General features: G+C 36.0%; 1 pseudogene; it reads right to left on the minus strand.

The window, feature by feature from the left end:
* Positions 1 to 5,197: 5,197 nt before the first annotated feature.
* On the minus strand, positions 5,198 to 5,556 carry LOC124521320 (ragulator complex protein LAMTOR3-like; annotated as a pseudogene).
* Positions 5,557 to 5,766: the final 210 nt, after the last annotated feature.

A 5,766-nucleotide genomic window follows, 5' to 3' on the forward strand; every position in this document is an offset into this window, starting at 1 on the left:
AATAACAAAAACCACTTTCTTTTCTTACAGAAGTTAAGACGTAAGTGGAAGACGAACTTTAGTGCTTTGTGTAACTATTCAATTTACCAGCAAATTTAAATAATTCTTGAGAGAATCCAGCTTACAAGACGTTACATTCACTGAGAAAGTTTCATTCCACGTAGTTATGGAATAAAATCAAGGCTCAATTAAGCAAGTTCTGAAAATAAAGTTTATGCTGAAAGAAAATAAAATTCAGACTAAATTAAGAGTCCAATGTTAATGTTTTACTAATTACAGGTAATAGTTCCTGCAGTTTTGCAATGTTACAGAAAGTTTAAAACACACTTCTTGAATTATTTAATGTCCATAGTAATCACTGTTACCTGAAGTGAGCTTTTCTCTCTGCAATAGAAGCATTAGAGAAAGTGTACAAAGTGTTATCCTGCACTGTTCAAAGAAAATCTGGTGGAAGAAGCATTACCTACACCTAAAAAAAATCGAATTGTACAGCAAATTTTACTCCATCAACCTTAAGTGTGCCCCAAACCATGCTTCCAAACTGTCACGGGAACTTGAAATCCTGTACTCTATTATAATATTCATCTAAGAGAGTCGCATTTATTTTTTTATGAAACTCCCTATTAGCAAGGAGAATTACGAAATATTTCCCATTTTTAAAGGACACCGCAATGTCTTTCTAGGTTGGTTGAGTTAATTAAAAGGAGATCGACGGGTTAATAATCAGTATATTAATTGTCATAGAGACGGTGAGTAAAATTTCCTCCTGATGACAAACATGGTTTTATAACTAAGCGAGCAAGTAAAGTTTTCTACAAAAAATTTAATGTTCTCAAAATTGTATCTCAGTTGTGTATATTGAAACATATCCTTCATATAATAAGACCATTCTTTGCTTCTTTTAGGGAATACAATGAAAATGAAACAGCTTTTGGACATAAGATACACAAGAGGTAGAAATTATACTTGTTATATGAACACAGGTGCACACATATTTTCTAGCTTAAAAAAGAAAAAAAAAAGCATTGTTTACCCAACCCTTTGCTTCATGTGTTAAAGGACTAGCATCGCTAACTGTTTAACTTCTGTTAAAGGTGCTTGTTTTTGAAGCTTTATCTTTTCTTCTCAACCTAATTTTAACAAAGGTTAAATTACAGGTATTTAAACTTACAATGTTTATTTTCTACTGAATAGAAGATTTCTTCTTTAAATTTCTGCATGCCTATTTCCAACATATATAAAAGAAATGAAAAAGAATATACTTTTTCTGATTTTTATCCCAACCCTTTAAATGTCCTCACAATACTCATGTGATAAAAAGCTTGTAACCCAGGAGGGGCTATGGAGATGATTCAGCCTTACTCTCACCCCACCTCCAAAGGAAAGTGAAAAACACTGGGTGCTGGAAAGCTTATACTTAGCTAATAGTCTCGTTGCCAAATTGGTGTGCGTGCCCTAGGTCGAGTTACTCACCATGAAATAGTTATACATAAATGCTCACAAGAATAATTTAAAATTTTTGAGAAGTAACTGAGAAGCTCAGTGTAAAACACAGATAATTTACTGGAAATTAATGCGTATCTGAGAAGGGTTAATAGCCAGCAGCTGCCCAAATTACAGTAGTCTTTTTATTGAAGCAACAGAAGATAAAAATTACAATCAAATAAAATAAGTAAAATACTAACATTAATAATATGTTAACAATTAATCTACTGCACTGTGATTTACCAAGACCAGAAGGAAGTCCAGATATCAGATTATATCATGTTTCATTTGCATAACCACAAAGCCGTATCTGTTCTTCACTCTCTTTTTTATTGTTTTTCTGGTATCTTTAAAAATAACCTATATGGATACCTTTCCTTCCTTAATATTACACAAAAATCCAATCTCCTCTCAATTTCTCTCTCTCTTTTCCTGACCCACAACTGTGACTTCAAACATAGAAAATCCTGTTCTCCAGAGACCATTGTTTTCTGTTCCTCCATCTACCATTTCCTCAGATCCCTTTACCACAAAGCCCCATATCTCTGTGAGCCACATTTATGTAGTACATGTAGCTGCTGCTAACTTGCTTACCACATCTGACAGGAGAAACCATAGGCAAGAATAATATGGCCAACCGGTCCATCATGACTTGGACATTGTAGGGTTAGGGGAAGACATCCTGAGTAAGATGGGAGATGAAAGAACCCTTCCTGATAAGACTGGAGAGATGGCAAACTAAGAAAGGATTCCAAATTTGCAGCATCTGACAGTCTAGAAGAGAATATGGGTGGTGGGAACAGAGGATTTGTGTTCAGTAAAATGTATTACCTTACAATCCTACCACACTGTAGGGGGTAGGAGGCGAGGCGCCTAAGAGTGTTGATGGGGAAAGAGATAGAGACAATTTGCCTGGGGGAAATTCTTGTTTTATGTCCATTATCCCAACATAATAATTGCTCTTATCTTTTCCATTCTCATAAGTGGCTCAGTTTAGATAAGTCATCCTTCCAACCTTCAGACCCATCACCAGTTCTGACTTTTGAATAATTTAATATAGCCAGGTCTTTTTATTTGCTCATTATAACTGCCTTGTTTTGCTCATTTTCCATACCAAAATGTCAGATAAAGTTGATTACTAAATATGTTAAATTATTTTGCATTATAAATTATTTCTATATTTCAGCTGATGGTCTTAAAGTCCTTAAAAATAGTTCTATTATATGTACCAAATTAACTTTGTACAAAGAAAGAAAAATTAAGCCGTGGCAATTTTGCTACTCTTACTGTTTTTTCTATCTAGCCACAATTGTTCTTTAACATATCAAATTTCTAGGTACTTTAATTTACCCATTTTAATACCCAAAAGAAAAAGTTATCATTTGTAGAAGAAAAGCATATAGGTAATAGGATAAAAATGTTCTTGCTGCTCCATTATAGTTAAAATAATTAATTTACTTGATAACTCGTCAAAAGTGCCTGGACACTTGCTATTTACTTTCCATGGTCTCTAGGCTAAAATAATTGTTCTGTAAAAGCAATAGTCTGAGTTGGTTCTTATATTTTTTATCTCTAACTTAGATTACAAATTTACAGGAAAAACAGAAAGTATTTGGGAATTCTTTTTTTTTTTTTAATTTTTTTTTTCAACGTTTATTTTTATTTTTGGGACAGAGAGAGACAGAGCATGAACAGGGGAGGGGCAGAGAGAGAGGGAGACACAGAATCGGAACCAGGCTCCAGGCTCTGAGCCATCAGCCCAGAGCCTGACGCGGGGCTGGAACTCACGGACCGCGAGATTGTGACCTGGCTGAAGTCGGACGCTTAACCGACTGCGCCACCCAGGCGCCCCAGTATTTGGGAATTCTTAATAGCATTTGTTGAATTACACAAAGCCATAATTAAAATGTATGAATGTAGTTGTCAATTTTCTTGAAGGTTTCACTCGCCTTCTTGGTTCGCCTTGTTATGATCATCTAACGTAATTATGTAATAGGCCCTTTAAGCAGGTTCGATTTCTTTATTCTTTTTTTTTTTATTACTGGTATTGTTTGGTAGGTTATTATCACAATTAGAATGTTGTCTTATTTCATTTTTTTAAGTTTATTTATTTATTTTTGAGAGAGACAGAGACAGAGACGGAGCAAGTCCAGGAGGGGTAGAGAGAGAAAATCCCACATAGTCTCTGCACTGTCAGTGCTGAGCCTGAGGCAGGGCTCAAACTCACAAAACACGAGATCGTGACCTGAGCCTCAGTCAGAGGCCACACAGGTGCCCTGAATTTTGTCTTTTTTTTTAAAAAAAGTACATCACGATTCTTTCAAAAAGAATCTGAATCAAGCACTAAGCATTTTCTAAACTTTGAAAATATAAACCTTAGAAAACTTCAGTAAAGTCAGTAATACCCTCATCCCCATTGCTCTGGACACTAAATCACCCTTCACCCTTCCATCCATTCAATAAATATTCGCATTAGGAGTCCCTGTTCTGTGACAGACACTATGCCCACTGTATGGCTTCACAAAGTTAGCCTTTCAATCTTCAAGTCTTGGTCTGTAAAATTGGAATAATAATTTATACTTCCACTTAGAAAATTACTAGCTAGCCCTGACATCTCAATTCAAACATCATCCGTTCTTCAAATTGTTCATGACCCTTCATGGAGTCCTAGAGCACTCTCTGAGTATTTCTATCAGAGCATTTGCATTTCTGCATTGCAATTATTTTTCAATTTTCCTTTCCATTTTTAAACTGTGAACTTCTGGAGGGCCATAATTAGATCACTTTTGTAAAAAAAAAAAACCTCAACAGTTAGGTTAATAGGCAACTAATGACATATTATTGAATCAAGTGAAAGAATTAATTAATTGAAGCATTATGATTAGTGGCATTAGTTTATCTCCTGAAATGGTAGACTGTTTCAATGTGTGAAATCAATGAATAAATCTGAAATATAGCTGATTGAATTAAATTTCATATTGCACTTCATGATTTAGATTTTCTTGATTTACCAAACAGCTCATAAAGGGCATGGATGGCAATAGAGCTGTCCTTTGCTGTCAGCCTTAACCCCATCTCCCCACAATGTTCTCTTCTGGCTTGCTCTTTTTCTCCTTTATTCTTCTTTCTTTTCTTTTCTGTTTTCCTTTTCTTTCTTTCTTTCTTTCTTTCTTTCTTTCTTTCTTTCTTTCTAGTGGTTGTACCAATTTTATTACTTTTACTAAGCCATTTTATCTTCCTCACATTCAATGCAAAGAAATAAAACAATATAAAGAAAAATGCGTCCTCATTATTATTCACAATAAAAAGGGTCTGCTTCCATTCTGCAGTCCTGGGCATATTCTATAATAAGCAGCACTTAATGGCCCGTGTGGATCAAAGCACCATTTTGATTCTGACCCACTGAATAGAATCTCGTGCATATTTGGTGACTGGACTAACTTCATGGGAGTTGTGATGTATTGAACTATTTCTGTGGTATCCCCAGATCTCACTAAATAAGAAAAGACCCTACACACACACACACACGCGCACGCACACACAATTAATCTGTCTATAAATTACATCTTTTGGCTCTTTTCTTTAGTGTAAGGTAGAAAAAGGGGCCCTTTCTTGAGTACATGAAATTCAAGTATTATTGTTGTCTAAAGATTGTTGGATTGCTATTGCGTCTCTTATGATGAAAACGGTGTACATCAAAACCACTGCCAGATTAAGAAACTTCCACAACTTGTCCCAATTCTTCAAATAACGGAGCAAGTTCCTTTTCTAAGCTGACAATTAGTTCTGTACTGGCATTGCTGCTGGCTATGAAAGTCACAACCAACTGTAAATGATCGAATTGAACCACCTGGTGGCTGATACTTTTATTTTTTTGAAAGAAGTTTGCTCCTTTGGTCTGTTGCAAAGGCAAAGGTAGATAAGAAACCAAGGTCTCAAGGCATGCTCGGGAGCTTTATTTTTGGCCACTTAAATAACAGGAATTCCATCTCTATCTGACATAACAATTGCATGGAGTCCTTCAACACCTGGTAATTTTCTATACAGGAATCGCTTTAGGCCATCCGCCATGATGAACCCCTTTCTCTACAGGATCAATCTCCACACCTGGCTTTCTGGGCTGCCGTGTTCTCTCCACTGTGAATTCAGGAAGAGCTTCAAAGAGAGTCTCCCCTGAAAGCCGTGCTCACAGAATTTGTACCTCCTCTGTGCTCCAGGAAGCACTTCCTCTGCCTTTGAGGCCTGGTGACAGAGGCAACTGGGTCTTCTTCTAACACCATC

This window comes from Lynx rufus, unplaced genomic scaffold (assembly GCF_022079265.1).
Source record: "Lynx rufus isolate CCGP_SWC_20201006 ecotype Redwood Valley unplaced genomic scaffold, mLynRuf1.p SCAF_3, whole genome shotgun sequence".
NCBI lineage: Eukaryota > Metazoa > Chordata > Mammalia > Carnivora > Felidae > Lynx > Lynx rufus.